This window comes from Notamacropus eugenii, chromosome 5 (assembly GCF_028372415.1).
Source record: "Notamacropus eugenii isolate mMacEug1 chromosome 5, mMacEug1.pri_v2, whole genome shotgun sequence".
Taxonomy (NCBI): domain Eukaryota; kingdom Metazoa; phylum Chordata; class Mammalia; order Diprotodontia; family Macropodidae; genus Notamacropus; species Notamacropus eugenii.
This window is the reverse complement of record NC_092876.1, coordinates 192628944-192652523: the sequence shown is the minus strand read 5'-3', so window position 1 is coordinate 192652523 and position 23580 is coordinate 192628944.

Sequence of the window (23580 nt, the reverse complement as noted above, 5' to 3'; positions counted from 1 at the left end):
CATTTACTGTCTGTGTGAATCTGAGCAAATCACAAACTCAATGCTCTAGGTAACTCTCTAAGACTATAAATAGCAAAGACGGTGCCAACCTGCATTAGTAGAAGGAGTTTCCTTATTTGAGAATTCTCTACACCAATGAAATCACAAATTCAGTCTCTATTTCCTATGTCTATAGCATTCTCCTGATCTACCAGACTGTTAAATTTGTCAAAAAAGTAAAAAGTTAGTTTTGTTTGACCTATTCTTGATAAAGTCATACTGACTCATTGTGATTATTGTTTCCTTTTCTAAATGGTCACAAACCATCCCTCAAAGAATTTTGCCAGGAATTAAAGTCAAGCTCATTAGACTATAATTCAAAGATTCTACACTCTTCATTTTTTCAAAAATTGGGGCATTTGCATTTCTCTAGTCCTATATTACACTTCTCATTTTCCTAATGTTTCAAAGATCACTGACAGAAGTCTGATAATCACATGATTCTGGGATAGTGTGTCTAGGCCTGTTGGTTTGAACCCATTGGGACAGTCAGGCCATCTCTTACCACCTCCTCACGTTTGTTGGATTTAAACTCCCTATGATCTAGTTTTGATTTATTCTTTGCAGTCTAAACTCATTCTCTGTGATAGAGGGAATAGAAGCTAAGTAAGAGCTAATCAGCAAGTATAGCAAAAATCCTTTTCTCCATCCTCACCCTTCTTGATTTGTCCCCAGGTTTGAATCTATTAATGACCCCTTTCTTGGTACATTCTCTCCTCCCTAGGTGTATGACACTATAATGCTCTACAACATGACTGACTGGTCCTTCACAATTGCCTTTGCAGACTTATTATCCATATTTGTAATCAACACCCTGGGCTTGTTTTTTTTCTTTTCTCTTTTTTTTGGTTGGCCTTCTAAAGAGCCTGATGAATCACTACAAAAGCCTGTGGGTAGACATTGTGTGTGTGTGTGTTCATCCTTCATTGCCAAAGAAGACCATGCTATGAGAGAAATAATGACATGACTTGCACTTGACTTTGTTTTGAGTGAGGGAGGACCGTGCAGGTCACCAGCCTCACTTCTCCTCCAGAACCATCTGAATCCAGTGATCAGATATTCATCAGGATGACTGGAGATGACCCAGAATGAGACAATTGGGATTAAGTGACTTGCCCAAGGTCACACAGCTAGTGAGTGTCAAGTGTCCGAGGTGAGATTTGAACTCAGGTCCTCCTGACTCCTGCACTGGTGCTCTATCCACTGCACCACCTAGCTGCCCTGAGCCAGAAACCATAAGATAAACCCAAAAGCCCCCGAGACAGCAAGGAATCTAAAATAGGAATCTAAAATAATATAGAATCTAAGGAATCTAAAATAATATGGAAACAGATGATTTTTAGTTAGCACTAGCCCTTCCCAAGCACTAACCTTCCTTCTGGAAAGGTGATTTAGAATATTACATTTTCACATAAACCAGACTACAATTTTCTTTGACTAAGGTATTGCTAAAAGGAAGAAACTTTGAGCAAATGTATTCCCCTGGGAAACAAAGTTGCCTCTAGGCAAAACAATGGAAAGAATGCAGTGAGAAGACCTGAGTTCATATCATGCCTTTGACATTTTCTACATGTGAGACTTTGGGCAAGTTATTTCACCTCTCTAGGTCTTTTTTCTCCTCTTGTAAAATAAGACTGTTGAACTAGTCAACTTTTGAGGTCTCTTCCAACTCTAGTTCTATGTTTTGACTCTTTCTTCTCTCTTGGGTCTATTATCATTATTATTATCCCATCAACTCAGAGTTCTGGAAGTGTCCCTTCCTTGAGCACCCTCCTACCTTTCCACTCTTACACCTTATTCATCAATGTGTCCTCTTTGATACAGTGATAGTGGCCTCCTGGCTGTTTTACAAACAAGACACTCCATCCCTCAGCTTTACCCATTTTCTCTGGCTATCATCCATGCCTGGAATACTCTCTCTCTTCTGCTCTGACTACTGAACTCACTTTCTATCAGAATCTTCCCTAATCCCATATAATTCCAATACTTTCCCTATTTACCCTGCATATAGTTGCTCTGCATATATTTGTTTGCATGTTGTCTCTCCCATTAGATTTTAAGTTCCCTGAGGGCAGGGACTATTATTTTTGTCTCTTTTTGCATTCTTAGCACAGTGCCTGACACATAGCAGGTACCTAACAAATATCGAATTGAATGGAATTGTTCCCTTTGCAATCCCAACATAGTTTTGAAAAAAGGATCCTTTTTTGTCTTGTTAAGAAAGGTAGGTAGTACAGTAGATAGAGTATAAGCTGGCATTAAGAAGGCTTGAATTAAAATCTAGCCTCAGACACTTACTAGCCATGTGACCTTGGAAAAGTCATTGATTTTCTCCTCATCTGCAAAATGATGATAATAATATCTACCACAAAAGGTTGTTGTGAGGATCAAATGAGATATTTGTAAAGCACTTTGCAAAGCATAAAATATTATATAAATGCTAGATATTATGATTATTGTGATTACATGTCCTAAGAAGACAGAGACGCAGGCAATGGCCACATGACTTTGTAAGTAAATAAAAGATAACTTATAGCAGCAAATGAAGCTAGTAGCTTATTGTTGGATAAATCCAAAGATTTCAGCTCCTGGGGTAAGGACTTGCTATTAGATTAGAAACTTCTGGGAAAACTGGAAAGAAGTATGGCAGAAAGTAGATATAGATCCACATCTTACATTATATACTAAGACAAGTTCCAAATTGACCTCATGCATCCAAATAGATAAATGACTTAGATTTTTTAAAAAATCACACAAAACACAAATTAGAAGAAGAGATTTCCTTTCAGATCTTAGGAAAGGAGATGAGTTCATGACCATAAAGGTGTCAAGAGGATGATTTTGTTGTAGCTGTTCAGTCACTTCAGTTGTGTCCAATTCTTCATGACACCATTTGGGGTTTTATTGGCAAAAGTACTGCAGCGGTTTAACATTTCCTTTTCCAGCTCATTTTACAAGTGAGGAAACCGGGGCAAACAGGATTAAGTGACTTGCCCAGGGCAAACAGGATTAAGTGACTTGCCTAAGGCTAGATTTGAACTCAGGAAGATGAATCTTTCTGATTCGGAGGCCCAGGACTCTATTCACTGTGCCATCTAGTTGCTCTCAAGAGGATTACAGAAGCTTAAAATAGGCAATTTTGAGTATGTAAAACTGGATTTTTTTTCACAAGCAGAACTAAATGCAGATAAAATTAGAAGGGAAAGTATTAGCTGGGGGAAAAGACTTTGCAATAAGTTTCTCTGATCAAAGTCTCATATCTAAGATATAAAGAACTGATTCAAATTTGTAAAAATAGGAGCCATTTCCCAATTGATAAATGGTCAAAAAATATTAACAGGCAGTTCTCAAGAGAAGACATATAAACTATGAATAACCATAGGGAAAAATGTTCCAAATCACTCAAAATTAAATCAAATTAAAATCAAACAGATTTTACCTCATATCCATTGATTAGCAAAGTTGACAAAAAAGGAAAATGACAAATGTTGGAAGGCCTGAGGATGGAACTCTAATTTTTCCAATCATTCTGGAAAATAATTTTGGGGGTTTGCCTTCAAAATCACTAAACTGTACATATCCTTTGACCTGGAGATACCAGTCCTGTTTGATTGGGTCATCTCCAGTCATCTTGATAAACATGAGACCACTGGACCCTGATGGCTCAAGAGAAGAAAGTGAGGTGGTGACCTTGCACAGCCCTCCCTCACTCAAATCAAAGTCAACTGCAAATCATGTCATCATCTTGATGTCATGGTCCTCTAGAATGAAGGACAAACACAACCTGTGAGTGAGTAGCAGCTCCCCTCCCCTCTCCTCTCTTCTCCCTTCTCCTCCCCTTCCTTCCCCCTCTCCTCCCTACCCCTTTCTTCTCCCCAGGGGCCAAAAGTTGCCTTTTTTTCCTTTGGTTTTACTGGGTACATTTCTTGCTGAAAGACCAAGCCTTAAATCTAATTCACTTTGGAGCTCATAGACTACTAAATAGTAACTGTTTCTCTTTTACCCAGGAACCCTGAGAGTCTTCCCCTCCCAGTTTGATTTTTTAATTATTATTAAAGGGACCATCCCTTGAGTAACTACTTAAAGAAGCCTATTCATTGAATGGGTATGTCTCACTCAAAGTGAGAATGTGATAAGAATGTGATAGCCTGAAAGGATCAGGTTCTTACATTGCATCCTGGGCCATCTCCAGTGATCCTGATGAATATCAGGCCGCTGGACCCAGATGGCTCAGGAGAAGGCAGTGAGGTTGGTAACCTTTCACAGCCCACCCTCACTCAAATCAAAGTCAGCAGCAAGTCCTGTCATCATCTTGATGTCATGGTCCTCTTCGAGAACGAAGGACAAACACTACAACAATAACTAGTACTATTCTATACATTAAACATATCAAAAAGAAAAGAGGAAAGGACCCATATATACAGAAATATTTTTAACAGTTCTTTTCTGTAGTAGCAAAGGACTAAGGGGGTACCCATCAAATGGAGAATGACTGAACATAATATAGTATATTAATGTAATTAAAGATTATTGTGCCATAAGAAAGGATGAAAGGGATGAATTACAAGAAACCTAAGAAGACTTGTGTGAACTGATGATAGTAAAGAGAACAGAGGCAGGAAAAAAATGTATACTATAACAACATTGTAAAGACAAACAATTTTGAAAAAGTTGAGAACTCTGATCAATGCAATGACCAACCAGGATTCCAGAGGATTGATGATAATCTATACTACTTATCTTGTGCCATAGAGGTGACACTGAGACATATTTTTCAACATGGATAATGTGAGAGTTTTGTTTGCTCGTCTTTGCATTTGTCATAAGGGCTTTCTTTTTCTTTCTTTCTTTCTTTTTTTTTTTTTTTAAGTAAGGGAGGTGAGAGAGAAAAAAATGTTAATTAAAAAAATGTAAAAATGTAAAGAAAACAAATAAATGGATTCAGGAAAAAACGCAAAGAGATTGTTATTGTTCTTATTTGGCTAAAATATTTCATGTTACTTTCCTAGTAAAAATACAAATTGATTTATTTGTTAAGGTTTTATTTAGAGACATCCATGTTTTGTTACATTATTTATTTGCAATTGTTGAGAATGCTGTTAACCTAATTAAAAAAAGATGGCACAAAAGTTAACTTTAGACTTTATCTGAATTATGAATTCCAAACTAGTTTGTTGCAAATGAAGCTTAAGTAATATTTTCTTACACAGAGCTATTTTAGTTCTTATAAAGAGCTAATTCCAGAAATTAGAGGATGCAAAATAAATTCTATTTTAAGAACCAGGGATCTTAAAATTTTAAATAGTTTTGTAATTACTTAAAACTAGATATTCTAAGTTTCATATTTGATCTGAAATATTTATCTCTATGCTATTAAATATGAATTGAAAATGGATCAACTGGACTGGAAGTAAAGAGAAACTATGTGTAGTCTTTTCCCTCAATCAGAAAAATTTTAGTAATGTTCCAGTTTGGGTGATCAGGAAAAGGTAAATCATATTAGCAGCAACATTTTTAAGAATCTGATTTTGGATTATAAGTGTTGACATATTTAAAACTTTGGATATTTGAGTCACGATTGCCAATTAAATCAAAACAGATTTTGAATTGAATGGAACTTTTCATTTTTATGATCAGTGTCAGAGTCTGACAAGAAGAAAGAGACACACAGTCAGTCAATGTCCTCAAAAGTCTCTATCACAGGTAGGTGAAGTAGATAGAAAGTCAACTTTAGAGTCAGGAAGATCTAGTTTAAGTCCCACCTTTGATGCATTTTACTTGCATGCAAGCTTTTCAATTTTATGTAATTGAAATCTTTTGATTCCCTCTATCCCTCCTAACCACAGGTGTGAATTTATATCCTTTCCTTCTCAATTCTTTTACGATATGAGCTGAGGTCATGTGTCCATTTGGAATTTGTCATATATGTTGTAAATATTGGTCTAAATCTCATTTCTGCCAGATTTCTTTCTAGTCTTCATAGCCATTTTTGTTATATAGGAAGTCTTTACTGCAGTCATTGATATCCTTGGACTTATTCTGGGACAAAGGTACTGGTTTGATTATTGCTAGGTTTTGTTTATTTCATCTCTCCCACTGAGCTACTTTTCTATTTTTATATCAGTGCCAAGTAGTTCTGATGATAACTGTTTTGTAGTGTAGTTTGAAATCTGGTATTGTTAGTTCTTCATTCCCTCTCTTTTTCATTATTTTCCTTGAGATTCTTGATCTTTCATTTTTCTTGAAGAAATTTGCTACTGTTTTGTCCAGGTCTTCAGTGTAACTCTTGGATAGTTTTATAAATAAAGCATTGTTTGTAAATTGATCCAGGTAGTGTCATTATTTTAATGATATTAAAACCAAAAAGAATGCATATGTCTCCAATTGTTTATCTTCCTTTATTTTTTAAAAGAGTGTTTTGAAGTTTTAAAATTGATCTTTAAGCCAGAAATCTTTGTCTAGCGGAGGTTACCAGGGTTGAATGAGATAAAGAAAAATAACAAACAAAACAGCAAATTATATTTGACATCACTGATGTCAGGTTGCTAGATTTATGGTATTCTAACTGGATGTGGATGAAGAACAAGAGATGATCTAACAAAGCAATATTAGGCAGTCCAGGTGAAATAAGACAAGACCTTTCCAGTGACCCCGTTTCATAAAAGGAATCATGAGTTTATTGATCACTGGAATGAAATTAATGAAACGAAGCAGCAAAATTGAATGGAAAGGATGGCTCCTTTTGAACAAAAGAATGGAAAAACAGGATGATTGCAAAAAAGTGACCAGTAGCACCAACCTTTGTCAGAAGAAGCTAAAATCACAGATCAAATGCTAATCTTTGAGTATATGCTGTGCTATGCTATTTTATTCCTCATACCACAGAGGGGGTGTATTGTTAGACTTTTCTATTCAAAGATGATCATTTTTGATCATTTTAATTGATCAAATAATCAATCAAAATTTTTATTATAAACTAAACAATCAACAAACATGAACATTTTAACATACAAAGAACAAAAAAGACACATGAAACTATAATTTTCTATTGTGTAGTTTGTCTTCAGGAAGTGAAATTTAACAAGCTAATAACATGATTGCCCTTTTTTGTATTCCCTGCTAAACTTTTTATTTTATAAGAGAATAATTTTCTAAATATATAGAGAAGAGTGCTCACGTCTCTTGACTCTAACAATCCATTTCTTATAGTACTCAATGACACTAAAGTGCTTTGGAAACCTCAAATGTATGTTGTTGACCAGTTGGTTATAGCCTCCTTTTCTCCTTCCCCCATTACTCCACCTCTCTGCTCTTTCCCTTTCTCTTCTTTCCCCTATTAGAAGTTAATTTACATCATCTTATACTCAGATCTATGAATAAGAACGTTGGCACTGGGGACAAATTCATTTGAAGAGAAGGCAGAGCAGAGGACAATTCTACTGTGGCTATTATTGTATCAGGAGAGGGGCAGTCTATTGCCAGTGATGTGCCCTCCTTCCCTCTTTCTCTCCCTTCCTTCCTCCTCTCTCTCTCTCTCTCTCTCTCTCTCTCTCTCTCTCTCTCTCTGTCTCTCTCTGTCTCTGTCTCTCTCTCTCTCTTTCTTGGTGAGGTAGAGGAAGGTGGTCCCAAGAGAGGCACTATAGTGATAGGGTAAGCCACGTCTCAGGATTCTTTGGCACTGTGTGTTGAGGTATAAAAATGATTTGTATGTTTAGTCTCCCCAAATAGAATGTAATCTCCTAGAGGTCACAGGCTATTACTCTTTTTTTTATATTGCCAGCATTGGGCATATAGTAGGTACATGACAAATGCTTGTTTATTGATTGATAATGGAAGATTTGGGGCAGGAAAGCCCCATCTGCCTCATGGACCTCAGGTGTCTGTTCATGCTTTTTTATTAATGATTATCTATGCTAATTACCATAGCAAGCAGTAAGGATGATGGGATATGGGAGGTATAAGACAAAAGCACAAGATCCAAAGGATCATAGAGCTAGAGTTGGAGAGATCCTTATAGACCATCTAGTGCTATCCCCTTGTTTTACAGATGAAGGAATTAAGTAGAATGACTTGCCCATGGTCATACAGCTAGTAACAGAGATAGAATTTGACCTCAGGTCATTTGACTACAAATCTAGTACTTTTCCCACTATAACATGTTACAATACAATTTAGTTTGGGAAGCAAAACTAGCCACAAAATAAAGAAAAAAGTAGTAAGAAGAGTAGAAGAATATGGAATAATACAACTTAGTGCTAAACTGTGAGGCTTAGATTGCTATAAATACTATAACATTTTAGAAGAGTCAATAAGCATTTATTAAGCACTTATTATAGATAACCACTGGAAATACAATTATAAGCAAAAAGAGGAGCTTACATTTTAATGGGGAAAAATAGCACATAAAAAGGGGGGTGGTGGTGGAGGAGAAAGAAGGCAATCTGAAGTATCAGGAGCGGAACTGGAAGATGAGTAAAGGAGTGAGGATGGATGGCATGGGCACTTCCTCAGAATGGAGGGTCTGGTAGGAGCCCATCCAACAGGAGCGGGCTATAGGAGTGAAAAGGCTGTTGGGCTAGAGCGGATAAATGTGGAGAGTTAGAAGTAATGTCAGTTCATAGCAGGGCTGCATGACCAGAACATGGGTCCTACAGGTATTTGAGGTCAGGGACCACCTGGTACTGGTGTGAAACAATTCTGGGATTTTGCTGTGGCTGAGTTCATCTAGAGGGTAAATGCAAAAGATTGTTGCTATGCCATGCTCAGAGTACAGCTTGCTTACCCAGCCTTAGCTCTGGAAAACAGGGTGTCCCCTCCTAGTAAAAAAGAGAGGAGTAGAAAGAGAGAGGTGGTTTTGGTGTGGAAATCCTGACATCACCAAACAGAGGAGGGGACTTCAAATACTGACACTGATACTTGCTACCTATATGAACCTTGGGCAAGTCACCATACCTCTCTGGACCTCAGTTTCCTCATTTACAAAATGAAGAGGTTGAATTAGATGATGTGTAATGTCCCTTCCAACTCCAGAACTGTAAGTAAGCCATTTAACCTTTCTCAGCCTCAGTTTCCTCGTATATAAAATGGAAATAATAATACTTTTCATGATTTGATCTACCATGGTCCTTTTGAGGAACCAGCTCTAACAGTTCAAGTCAAGGAAAATGTTTTGCTAATTATAAATTGCTACATAAATATGAGATATTATTACTAGGAAGGGAATGCTTCATGGAAGAGGTAGAAATTGAGTTGAGTTGGGATTTAGATTGATGGAGAGGGGAATAGAAAGTGTTTGAGGAAACTCTGAGTGAATGGAGCAATATGAATGGAGGCACAATGGTGGAAAAGGCCCCTGTTTGTTCGTGTGACTATTAAAACACTAACCTGATTAGAAGATTTAGAATAAATCCAGGGCCAAATAGTTTAGACCACAAAGTACTTTGATGTTTCCATAGATCTCTGATCTCATGGATGTAAATATTTTCTCCAATGATGTACAGAGAAACACATCTATACCTTCCCATCCTGCTGCAACTCTTATTAATGACTTCTCATAAGTCCTCCCTTCCTAAACCACCCCCTTCTCCTAGGACTCTAGCCAGTGTGCCTTTCTCCAGATCTTTTGACAATCCATGGACACTAATGGAGGGCAAGGGCTTGGTCATCTCTCATTCTTGCCACTTGAGTAATCTACTCCTCCTTTTTGTTACAGGTCTCCAAATTATATCTTTTATTGGTGGGGGAGGGACCAATCCATTTGTTGATGATGGCTGACCTTTCCAATGTCAACTTCTGCTGTTACTTATTTCCAACCATAAAGGAAGGGAGAGGAATAAGCATTTATGTAGCACCTACTATGCGTCAGGCAGACTGTGCTAAGCAATAAATTGTTCATCTGGTGAAAATCTTCACTGTAAATATTTTGCTGCCTATTTGTATTTACCTTTCCATTTTCCTTTGAGAGACCAGTAACTTAAATTTTTTCTAGAGTAGGGGTGGGGAACCTGTGACCTTGAGGCCACATATGGCCCTCTAGGTCCTCAAGTGTGACAGAGAAAATTGTTCTGTGAAGTTTGGATTCAGTCAGAAGGCCTCACTTGAGGACTTAGAGGGCCACATGTGACCCCAAGGCCACTGTCCTAGATCATGTTATTTCATCTTTGTAGCCATACAACACGATCAGAAGAACTCTGATGTTAAAAAGACAAGTCTTTGTTTTAGGAAGAGGCTTGTGATCACAAAAAGACTTCACAACTTCCCAAAGGTAAGCTAGCTTACTTTCCTCCTATCCAATTTTAGGACTCCTTATTTACATTGTTTATCCAATATGTGTATTAATAGGTGAGCTCTATAGGCTGTCCACCCAATTGCCTATAATAATATGGATAGAGGTGCTTCTTCATCCACTTGGTTTTTGTTGTGCGACCAGTTAACCCAAACTTTTCTGAGTATTAGATAAAGTTCTTTCTGGGAACAAGGCTCTTACTTCAATCATGGGAATTTTTTTTCCTCAGTAGCAATTACTGAAGAAGTCCTGAGTAAATGTTTTGAGTCCATGGAGTTGCGTCTTGGTTTTATCTTGATGATTTTAAGGAACTTTTAGCACTATCATAGTATTTCCATGGATAACTCAGCTTCTTTATCTATCACAATTCCTTATCTATGGAATATGATGAAATAGATCTTTGTTTTCCATGGCAAAATGACTCTTGTGAAACTCAATAAAGTAATGATAATTACACTGGTCCTAAAGGGGTCATTCCACGGGATATGCATCCAGATCTCCTCTAGAAACGTCAAGGGTCTCCACTGATATAGCAATTCATTGCTTGGACCTTTTGGGCACGAGGGATTTCCTGGCTATTTGGAGCCATGCATATACCTAAGTCCCTGGCTGCCTTTGCTTCTTTTATGTTTATTCTTTTATGTTCTTAGGTGAATGAGTATTCAAGGTAGACATGTTCAGGATTGGAAATGACTTTTTGAGTTCAAGAGGTCTGGAGATTTTGGTTCCTGTGTAATTGGAGGTAGCTGGCAGCTGAAGAAGTTGGCATTGGAGAGTCAGCCACCCACAAGAGGACTGACTTATTTACTAGCACACTCAACAGGAATTATTGGGAATTGTTGGACAGTGTAGAGTAGAGATGAAATGTAAAATGCTCTTAATGACCAGTTTTATAAATGGATTTATACACTAATAGGATTTAAGTACCAGCTTCTCAGCAAATCGTATAAGTGATTTTAAGTTAAATTTCTGGATCCTGTTCTATTACTGTGTATTTATGAGTCTAATGGTTTATTTATGAGTATAATGGTTCTCAGGTAAATAGAAATAAAAAATTACCTCTAACTTACCTGATCCATATTTTACACTAAGTTCCCCTTTTTGGTAAGACCCTAGACATAGACCAACACTAAAATAGTCCCAATGGGATAGGATGGAGGGGTCTAAGGAACCAAAGTGTATAAAAGAAATGAGTTTAATCCCTCTAATTAGAGGCTAAACTTCACAGGACTGAACCACATGCCTGGTACAAAATGTCCCTGTGGTGACCCAGTAGTGGAGCCCCAAGGCTAGACATTAATAAAATACTGATCTTGAAACCTTTAATGAATGAGCTCCTATTTACAAAAAAATATAGGAGATGAAAAGGGCCATGTGAATGAAGTAAGGCATATTTTTCCAATCCTGTCCTCCCAGAATGCCTGAGAAAAGGACAATGCTCTTGAATAGGACTTGATATGGAGGGCTTCATTGTGTTTTCCTGAGCTTTCCACTGGGCTGTCACTCATAAATGACAACATAATTGGAAGCAGACAACTCTGTTGTCATGGTCAAATAAGCTTTTCCCCTACCAGCTCTGAGAACTAAAAATTGGCATGAAAAATCTGTCCCCCATCTCCATCCCTATCATTTTTTATCAGTGCCTCACAAACTAAAGGTCTAATCAATGAAATCCCCCTTCTAGAGGAGACTATTCTTATCCTATTTCCATTGCTGAAAAGGCAATTTACAGTTCAAAGATATATTCAATTAGGATTACCCAGAGAAAAAGGAGTAGCTTGTAAGACTTTAAATTGAGTTGAATCCTTATCCAGCTATTCTCACCTAATTGATTGCTTTTCCTTCCAGTCAGAGTGATAGTTTCAAAATCTAAAATTCCGAACCGGGGTTTATTACTTTATAGTTTTGTAGAAATGAATGGCTGCTTCTGAGTTGGTATGAATCTTCTTAGCTGCTGTTTCAAGCCTTGCGTTCCAGATCTGGTTCAGTTAGTTAAAAAAGAAAAAAAACCTGTCTTACTTTTTTCCCCTTAGACTTTAGCCAACTGTCTGATGTTGCTTTAGCTCTGACTCATTCATTTAAAACAAAACAAAACTATGTGAAGTTGTGTTGAAATTCTGGATGCATCTGAATGAGACTGGTTCCCAGAGCAGAGATCTCCCTTTTTTGGTTTCTCTGAAGTGTCTTGAATTATATCCAGCTGTACTACAAGAACAACTCAGCTGCTGAGGGGTCGAAATGGTTTCTGAGCGATGGGGAGGGGGCAACTGAGACCAAAAGTGAAGATGATCTATGCCTTCATTTAGGAAATCATGGTGAGGATGGTTCTCCACTTCCACATTCATTCTATGCTTATTTCTCTTCGTTCCAGGGTTGGTGATCTAGGAAATATGGTACAGAGGCTGGGATTGTGGGGAGAAGTACAGGCTCCCAACTAGTCATTTGTACCTTTGGTTCCTGAATTTCCAGGTTCTTGAGGTTTAAGGGAGCTTTCCTCCAGGGCACCAACAATATCAGGTTATAGGCAGATTCGGTAGATTCTCTGCCTGTACACATGCTAGTTCAACCTACTCCTACCCCATCCACAGAGCCATTGCTATGGAAACTGGGTAAGCCAATTATCTACTAACCTCTTGGTTCTTCTCAGATGTCCACCCACAAAGTCATTGCCTTAGAAACTGGGTGAGGCTGGTACTGCTTGCAAGCATATATATATATATGTATATACATACACACACATATACACACATATACATACATATACATATACATACACACACATATTTATTTGCTTATTTACATGTCTCCCCCATTAGGCTCTAAGTTCTTTGAGGGCAGGAACTGTCTTTTCCTTTTTTTATCTCCAGCACTTAGCATAGTGCTCGGCACATTAAGAAATGATTGACTGAGGTACAAGATAAATACAAGGTAATTTTGGTGGTAGTTGTAGTGGGAACAGGAAATGGCCCATAGGGGAGATGGCTTTTGAATTGTGGTTTGAAAGAAGCTAGGAATTCTAGGAGATGCACGCAAAGGAGGGAATGTGACATCCAGCGTAAAGGCATGAACACAGGAGATGTTGCATGGGAAAAACAACAAGAAAGCCTATCTGGCTCAACAAAAGAGTAAATGCAAGGGAGTAATGTGTGATAAAGTTGGAAAAGATCAATTGGAACCAGACTGTGAGAAGCTAAACTGCCAAAGGGAGAAGCTTGCATTTGATTGTAGAGGTAAGAGGGAGCCACTGGAGTTTATTGTGCAGGGAAGTGACATAATCAGTTTGTGTTTTAGAGATATCACCTTGGCAACTTTGTGGTGGATGGATGGGTGTGGGGAAAGATTTGAGGCAAGGAGTCCAATGAGAAATCTTTTGCATTAGTCCTGGTGAGAAGTGATGTGGGCCTGAGCTAGTATGGAGGCTGTTAAAATAACAATAATGAAATAATATTTATTTATTTTTGAGGCAATTGGGATTAAGTGACTGCCCAGGGTCACATAGCTAGGAAGTGTCTGAGACCAGATTTGAACTCAGATCCTCCTGACTCCAGGGCAGGTTCTCTAGTCACCCTGAGTAACATTTATATAGTGCTTACTGTGTACCAGGCACTGTACTAAGAGCTTTTGTGATTATTATCTCATTAGATCTATCCAGCAAACCTGGGAGGTAGGTGCTACTATTATGCACACTTTTGTGGTTGAATCCTTTTAGTTGTATCTGACTCTTTGTGACTCCATTCGGGGTTTTCTTGGCAAAGATACTGGAGTGGTTTGCCATTTCCTTCTTCAGCTCATTTTACATATGTGGCAACTGAGGTAAACAGGGTTAAATGATTTGCCCAGGGTCACAAAGATAGTAACTGTCCGAGGCTGGATTTGAACTCAGGATGATGAGTCTTCCTGATTCTAGGCCTACCTGCCCCCTTTTACAGATGAGGAAACAGAGGCAGAGGTTAAGTGACTTGCCAAGGGTGATATAGATAGGAAGTCCCTTAGGTTAGATTTGAACTCAGGTCTTCCTGATTCCAGGCCCAGAACAGATATAAGACATGTTGTGGAGATAGAATTGATAAGACTCGGAAAATGATTGGATATGAAGGATAAGGGAGGCTAAGGAAACTGGGGATAACACTGTGATGGTAAACTTGGGTAACCAGAAGAATGGTGGTACCCTCAGCAGAAACAGAGTTGTTAAGAAAAGGAATGAGTTTGATAGGGAGTAGAAGGGGGAAACCTTAGCACTTTGGATGTGCTAAGGTTGAGATATTTCTAGGACAATCTGTACGTATCTAATAGGCAGCTAGAGATATAAGATTGAAGCTAAGGAGAAAGACTGGAATTGGATAGATTGATCTGGGAGTCATCTATGTAGTATGTTAGATCATGTAGCATGTTAGATCCATGTAACATGTTAGAATCATGTAGTATGTTAGATCTATGTAGTATGTTAAAAAAAAAAAAGCACTGGATTTAGAACCAGAGTCCTAGAACTGCCACTTATTAGCTATACAACTCTGGGTGAGTCACCACCCCTTTCTCTTATTCAACTTTTTTAAATCTCAAGTCAAAATATCCTTAGTTATGGACATGCATATGCAGACCTAACCCTCTGCGCTTCCTTATCCGCACTATGATCTAGAGGTCAACTGAAGAGGCTGGAATAGAGATGGTCTCTAAGAAGCTCTCCCACCCTGAATCCTGTGATTCCATTTTTCTATATTGTCTCATTTTCTAGGAGAGTTCTGAAAAACCTTCACAGCCAATATTTCCTTGCGGGTCAGAAGTATAGATGGACTTTTAATTTGCTAGTTATAAGTTCTATCTTTAATCGAGTTCCCACAAAACGTACTCATTTTTCATTTCGAGAAAATGGTAAAATAATGTAGTGAAGGGTACTCTACACTGTAGCTCTCATTGATGTGACAAGAGAGTCATGACTAGTCTAATGAGTTAGATGACATACTTATGACCCTCATGTATCGCTTGAGAAAAGCCTTAAGTATTTCATAAATATTATTTTATACCAAAGCTTTCAGAGCGACTGATTCAGATATATTTTATCAGTGATAGGTTCTCTCTTTAAGGATCTTCTCAGGAAATCAAGATCTCTGCCTGCGTAATCACAGCACACATAGTAAGCCAAACAAATTGCTGTGGGTGGTAGTATTAAAAAGACATTTCATTTGCTGCTAATCATATTAACCTTAGATGAAATTTTTCAAATGTCATCTTGCTCTTATATAGGCCCATTTTCCCCTCTGCCTTCTTTTGGCCAATGTCTGTATGTGCCCACAAAGAACCCCCAGCCCTAAATATGCACTCAAACACTACCTAATTCTTACCCCAGATGCTGGTGACCCCTTCCCTCCAAATTTATCTTGTATTTATATTGTATTCACTTATATGGGAGGGGTGTGCTGGTAAATATTTAACAACCAGCTCTGGGGTAGGGGAATGTATGCATGACATACTTTAAAGGTTAATCTGCCTTATTAACATTTTCTTCATCACTGTTTTAAAACTAGACAACCAACAAATCGGTAAATTAAACTCTCTTTTGTATGGTGTGCAGATTGTTGAGGTGTAAATGCTCCCACTGAGAATTTAACAATTGGCTCTCTGGAATCGGTTTGAGCTGGCTACAGAACACCCCTGCAGTACAGGTGTTACAAAAATAATTCTGATCAAACTTTACTCTGAGTTCAGAATAAAACTTCAAGACCCAAAGGAATAAATCCCCACCAGTTTTGTGCCCTATTGTCCTTGACATACACAATACTCTCCCCCACTGAACTGAAGAATCTTTTAACCAGTGAACCTTTCAATATATTTAAATTATGCTAAAGTGTATGCTGGGGTAGCTAGATGGTGAAGTGGATAGTGCCAGACTGAAAGTCAGGAATATCTGAGTTACATCTGGCCTTTAGACATTTACTAGCTGAGTGACCCTGGGCAAGTCACTCAACCCCTATGCCTCAGATCCTCAACTGTAAACACAAAAGTCCATGGGGTCACAAAGGGTCAGACATGACCAAATGGTGATTGATTGTTGTCCTTCATTATCGGAGAGAACTAAAATGATATCACTGTACTAGAGTCAAGTTACAATGTGTCCGACTGTGGCTGCTCAGACCAATGAGAGCTCGGAATGCTCTACCACAGGTCGGGCACAAATAGTCCATGTGAACATTTGAGAGGATTCTCTAAATTTGCACATCTCACATTTCTTTTGAGCTGTTTCAATTCTACTTTGCTCATAGAGCACAGCACCTACTCTGATGTGGGCACGCCTCTGCTAAATGGTCCTGCGCCAGTGTCTCCCATGTCATGCAATCAATTCCAAAGTTCTTGAGAGAGACCTTGAGAGTGTCTTCGTATCGCTTCTTCTGACCACCATGTGAACACTTGCTCTGTGTGAGTTCTCCACAAAAGTCTTTTTGGCAAGCCTATGTTTTGCATTTAAACAATGTGGCCAGCCCAACGGAGTTGTGCTCTCTGAAGCAGAGTTTGAATGGTTGGCAGTTCAGTTGAGAAAAGACCTCAGTGTCTGGTATCTTATCCTGCCCGGTGACCTTCAGAATGAACAACAACAAAGGGTTTAGAAAGACCCAGTGACTATTTTAGGAGCAGGAATGGGCTAAAGGATTATTGCCTTCTTCATTCAATACCCAATGGTGAGTCTTCAGGAATTATGGGTAAAACTCATGCCAATGAACTCCACAGGAGAGGCTTCCAATGGCACTCCTTTATTCAAGTCAATGTGGCTGTCTTGGATGATCCATATGACCACTCCATACACATCCACATGCATTCTGGATTTTACATGACACAAATCCAATGACCTCAGAGTGACAGGAACTGCTGATCACCTGTACCCCCTTTCCCTTCACCCCCATACAATGTGCCAGTGGTTGTCTGAGGCAGTGTGGTACAGTGGGAAAGACACTACTCTTTCAAAGGACCTGGATTCAAATTCTGACTTGGTTATTTATCACTTGTGTGAGCTTGGGCAAGTCACCCAAATGACTTTCTAACCCCAAATTTCCTCATCTATAAAATGAGGGAGTTGGATTAAGACTGGGGTTCTTAATCTTTCTGTTGCATCATGGACCCTTGGACAACCTGGTGAAATCTACAAACTCTCCTCAGGATAATGTTAAGTGCACAAAGTTAAAAAAATAGAATTAGTAAAATACAAATTTAATTTGTTTTTCCCTATCCAAGTTCATAGCCCTCATGAATCTATCTCTAGACACTTTGGGAGTTTTAAGAATTTCTGGAGATGACTGTTAAGGTCCTTTTCTGTTTCAAATCCTGTGAATGACAGAAATAAAAAGCAAGCACTTAAAAGGCACTTACTATGTAGCTAGGTGGTACATAATAGTGCCAGGTCTGGAGTCAGGAAGACCTGAGTTCAAGTCTGGCCTTAGACACTTATTGTTTGTGTGACCCAGAGTAAGTCAATTAGCCTGTTTGTCTCAGTTTCCTCATCTGTAAAATTAACTGGAGAAGGAAATGGCAAACCACTCCAGTATCTTTACCAAGAAAACTCCAAACGGGGTCATGAAGAATCAGATACTGAGCAACAGCTGCAAAATGTGTCAAGCCCTGAGCTAAATGCTAGGGATATAAATATAAAACATCCTGCTATGGAGAACCATCACTCTCCCAGGGAGAAGAATGGGGTCTAATGTAGGAACATAAATCACAAGCGGAGCCACATCAGGAGTCAGAGTTTCCTGGAATGCCAGAATCAAGGGGAACCAAAGCAACAGTTTCAAACTATGGAGATTTTTATGGAGATTGGGAAGCATAGTGCCTGACAAATTGGTGAAAAAATCTCCTAATGATCTACCTAATTAAAGCTCTGACCTTTGATCATGGTGGTAAGCATCCTTCTCCCCTGTCTTCCATTCCCCCATCTACCTTGCTCTGACATTTAGTCCCATGTACATGCTGAATATACCAGGATCCTTCCTTTCTTGGCTTGTAGTCAGTGAAACTCTGGGAATGGACACCATTAGAACCTCCTCTAGGATGCCTCCCTGAACCCTGAGGTAATGGTTTAGTGAGAAAGCAATAATGGAAGGCTGTTATCAACTCTAAGGCATACACATCGTGTATTGACTACTATGTCTTTTCCTCTGGTCCATGCCCCTTCTAGTACACTGGGAACTGGGGGAGATCTGTTATCCCTGGGAATCTTGCATCTCTTATAAAAGTTTTTCTTCTGCCTATCCTGTTGTTCAGTCATTTTTCAGTCATGTCTGACCCTTTGTGACCTTATTTGGGGTTTTCTTGGCAAAGATACTGGAGTGGTTTGCATTTCCTTCTCTAGCTCTTGCTATTCTACCAGCAGGCAATTTGGCAAAGCCTGGTGGGGGAAGGGTTAGAGGTGAGATGTGGTCTCGTGTTGAGATGAGTTTGCTATAGTTAGGACTGATGAAATATAGGGGAGATGCAGAGTGACACAAGTAATCCTAGTCAGTAAGCCACAGGGGTCACCACCTGGGGAAGGAGCCCCATTGTCATATCTGCAGTTCCAAGGAAGATCTCTTGAAATGGAGGTTAAGCATGTAACCAGACTTGTCCTCCTATTTTTAGAGACTCCTCTGGGGCATGATGGTGCCCTGCTCATAGTGCATGTTTCACATCAGCCAGGGCAGCACTGGAGGGGGAACTATGGTAGAAGGCTGAATCCTGGGAAAAATAGAAAATGAAAGTCACATAGTTAATGAAAAAAAGGGCATCATGACAGTCACCCTGTTATAGTACCAGGCTGGAGGTATAGGTAGAGGGATATTGTTTCTAGATCCAAATTTGTCCTTCTATCTTCCCATCACATAATGTGTTATCAAGACAGTAAATCTTAACCTGAAGTGCCGTGAATAGTGCTGTTCAGAAACATAAAGTTGATTGGAGGCCTTTAGTGGAAATGATGTAGGAAGGAAGATTGTGGGGTCAGAAAAATTTCTTCGCTAAAAGCAGAAGGTTCAGCAGAGAGGAGGAAGTGAGCTATCTTGGTCATGGTGCCTGCCATCAAAATACCATCATCTTCCCGAAATGGATTCAAGTCTATGATAAAATCCAGGGTTGCAAAAAAACAAAGTTGCTGGTCACTACCACAGGGGTTCCTGGCTTCGTTCACATACTTCATAAGACTGTCAATACCAGTAGACACTGTGTTCTAGCTGAGGTCTCCAAAGGCCTAGATTACTGTGTGTAGGGTCTTGGCAGGTCCCTGTGGCCTATTTCTGGACTTCTGTGGCAGAGATGGGAGCATGGCCAATTGGGCCTTGCCAGAAGGGATGTGCAAGCAGGAGACCATCTGGGACTGATTCTCTCTTAGCTGAATACAGTCTTCATATCGTCCTCTGTGTACTCTTATGGTTTAACTGTGCTGGCCTACTTGTTCCTCATACAAGATGGTTCATTTCCCAGTTCCTCACCTTTGTACATGGTCTTCTTCATCACCTCTGCTTTTTAGAATCCCTTGCTTTCTTCAGGTGTTTGCTCAAGCAGCACTTCCTTTAGGAACCCATTTCCAGTTCCACCCCCCATTCCTCCCAACAGCTACTATTGTCTTTCCCACTAAAGTTCCCTTCTAATTTCTCTGTGTGTACACACACACACACACACACACACACACACACACACACACACACGCACACGCACATGCACATGCACAGACACACTTACTCTGTATGTATGTACATATGTATATACACATAATACATATATGTGTACATGTGTATTGTCCCTTCCATTAGAGTATAAGCTTTGTGGTAACAAAAACGCCCAATCTACAATAAAAGAAACTGAGGCAGAGGTCTGAGCCAATGGCAATTTATTAGAAGGACAAGGTCCAATTTAATGAATGAGACCTCAGTTCTTCCCCACTGTCTGAGATGCCCTGTCTCCAGGGCCTTAGTTTTATGGTACTTGATATCCAGATGACAGAGAAGAGGTAAAGTAAAATACAGAATTTCACTGGTTGATAGACCTTGATTTTGACCTTCCAAGAAGGCCAGAAATGATGCATCAGCATGGATGGTCATAGGATGGGCCTGACGGAAGTCATCTGTGCTTTCCAAGTGGTTATAGGATGGATACCTCCTCATGTTGGGCAAGAGAGAGTGGTCTGGAGGTACAAAAATAAGTTGGGGACTTTCCAAGTCATTAGGACATTCCACCCACCTGGGCTTGGTCACATAATTATGCAAAAGAGGGCAGAGGTTTGGACACTGGCCTTGGCCATGCATTCATCAGGCCAAAAGAGTGGAGGTCCTCTAGCCAGCATTTTATGCTTTAGGCAAGTGACCTTTATAAACTGTCGTTTGAAGTTTGGGGGCCTAATGTAAGAATCCATCTACTTTCTCTAATTATCCCTAATATATAATTATGTATTACATATAGGGTAGATGCAGAGTGACACAGGTAATCCTAGCCAGTAGGCCACAGGGGTCACCACTTGGGGAAGGAGCCCCATTGTTCTATCTGCCAGTTTCTAACTCAATATATATTAATGCTAGTTGATTATACTGACTAAACATATTAATAGATAAGTATAACAGCAATAATCACCACCCCTATGGGATCACACTAAATGGAAGAATGCTTATTGGAATAAAATAAGGTTCTAATTAATCATCCATCACAGGCCCTTGATTTTGCTTTTACTTCTATCCCTGGTACCTAGCAGAGTGCCTGACCCATAGTAATCGATTAATAAATGCTTGGTGATTTATTGATTGACTGCCTGAGTGTGACTTAAGGAGCAGTCTGCTGGGCTTGTGAGTGCTAGTAGACTGACTGAGGGTGTGTATTCGGTTGATAGTCAGGGGAGAGGGAACTGTCAGGATGTCTGATATCCAAGAATGTAGGTGGTAGTGAAATCCTTCCATAAGATATTATTTTCTGATGCCTATACCCAATCCCAAATATATCAGCTACTAGCCCTGTGATATTTAAAAGTTTGAGAGACATAATTTCTGAGGAATTAATAATTTTGTTAATAATGCTAACATTTTACTAATAAAAGGGTCATTGACGCTCTTAAATGTCAAAGATCAATCATGGCAGTGGGCTCACAGTTTACATGTCCTTGAAAGAGTGGTTGTTCCTGAGGGTGGCAATCAACTCCGATTGGGAAACAATGAATGAGAGAGAATGAATATTTCAATGAATTTTGGATCTATTCTAATGAAGAGCTGGGGAATGTAATTTATATCATTTACTTCTAAATTACCCAACCTTGGGTAATCGAATCAAAGAATTTTTATATATCCAAACCTGTGTAGAGCCCAATGAACTTCCCCATTGGATGAGGTCTGAGCAAGATGCAGGAAAGATTAATTCAGTCTCATTATCAGTAATGCCCTTCAGCACCTGAGCTTTGAAATGATAACTTTAGAAAAAAGGGTAGAACTCTGGATCTCCCCAAATCATTGATTATTAATAATTATTTCTCTCAACCCCAACAGGTTAATTTGTGAGAGAAGTACATACAGGATATGAGGCAGAGAAGGAAGGTGTGACCCACCAGAGGGCAGCCTCCATGGTCATTCTGGGTATATCCTTCTCCATGATGAAATGCTGCTGAGGACTGGGAACATTAAGAGAGAAAAACTGAGGGCAGGGATAAAATCATTATAGGGAACACAGGAGTGGAAGGGACCTCAGAGACCATCTATTGTCACCCATGGATAAAGAAACTGAAGCCCAAAGAGGTCCTACAGGTAATAAGGGTCAGAGGCAACATTCAAACACCAGTCTTTTGAGTGCACTCTTTCTGCTACTGGACCACATGTGTTTTCTGCCTCCAGTGTCCACTCAGGCTCTGTAGTTAAGTAAGAGGAGCCATCAAGGAAGAAAACTGGTAGGTAAGCTGGCCCCTTCTTGTTTTCTTTACTCCCTTCTGAGCACTGTATGATCTGGCTATACTGGCCTATTTGTTGCTCCTCAAACATGATACTCCTTCCATTATAATGCCTTGACACTAGCTGGTCCCCATTCCTGGAATGCTCTACCCCTTCATTCCCTGGCTTTTTTTTTTATAAAGATTCAACTCAAATAAGTCATATTTTCCACAGGAAGCCTTTCCCAGTATCTCTGTTAGTGCCTTCTCCTCCTAGAATGCTTTCCATTTATAATTATAATAGATGGCATTTATATAGGGCACAGTGGGTAGAGTGCTGGGCCTGGAGTCAGGAAGATTCATTTTCTTGAGTTCAAATCTGGCCCCAGACACTTCCTAGCCGTGTGACTCTGGGCAAGTCACTTAACCATATTTGCCTCAGTTTCCTCATCTGTAAAATGGTCTAGAGAAGGAAATGGCAAACCACACCAGTCTCTTTGCCAACAAAATCCAAAGGAGTCACAAAGCATCAGGAATGACTCAAACGACTGAACTACAGAAGTGCTTATATAGCACTTTAAAGCTGGCAAAGTGCTTTACAAGCATTGACTCATTTGATCTTCATAATAACTCTAGAAGGTAGGTGCTATTATTACCCTCATTTTACAATTAAGGAAACTGAGGAAGACAGAAGTTAAGTGACGTGCTCAGGGTAACACGGCTAGTAAGTGCCTGAGGCTGGATTTGAACTCAAGTCCTTCTGATTGCAGGTCCAGCACTGTATTCTCTGCACTACATAGTTGCATTTGCTCTGTACATATCTTATATGTGGCTAGTTCATGTTGCCATCCCCTAATAGACCATGAGTTGCTTGAGGGAAGGAATTGTTTTTACCTTTCTTTGTATCCCTAGCACTTAGCATGGCAGGGGGTGGTGGAGGAGTAAGTATTTTATAAACGCCTGTTAGCAGACTAAGCAATCATGAAGTGGTAGTACCTCATGATGGTGAGGAATCTCAGTAGGTCCTTTGCTGAGTCAGACCTCTCTGACCTCTACTTTCTGTGTATTCAGTCAAATTCCCTGGTGACCTGTTAAAGTGTCCCAAGAATTCCATTTTCTTCTCCTCAAATGGAAATTTATTTAATTTATTCTGACATTGGTGCTGGGGGATGGTTTGGACCAATTTGACATTCTGGCCAGGGTTTAAGAAGTTGGTTGACATCATAGTCAACTACCCCTATTGCCAGAAATCTTAAAATGTCAGTTCTTGAACAGAGCATTATACAAACTGCAAGGCATCATCCATGTCATACCAGATTAGAGAGGGTAATGTCTATTCATTGTACTACTAGAACTATGCCAGATTATGTCTGCCTCTCCCCTCCACCCTGGTCTAATTTGG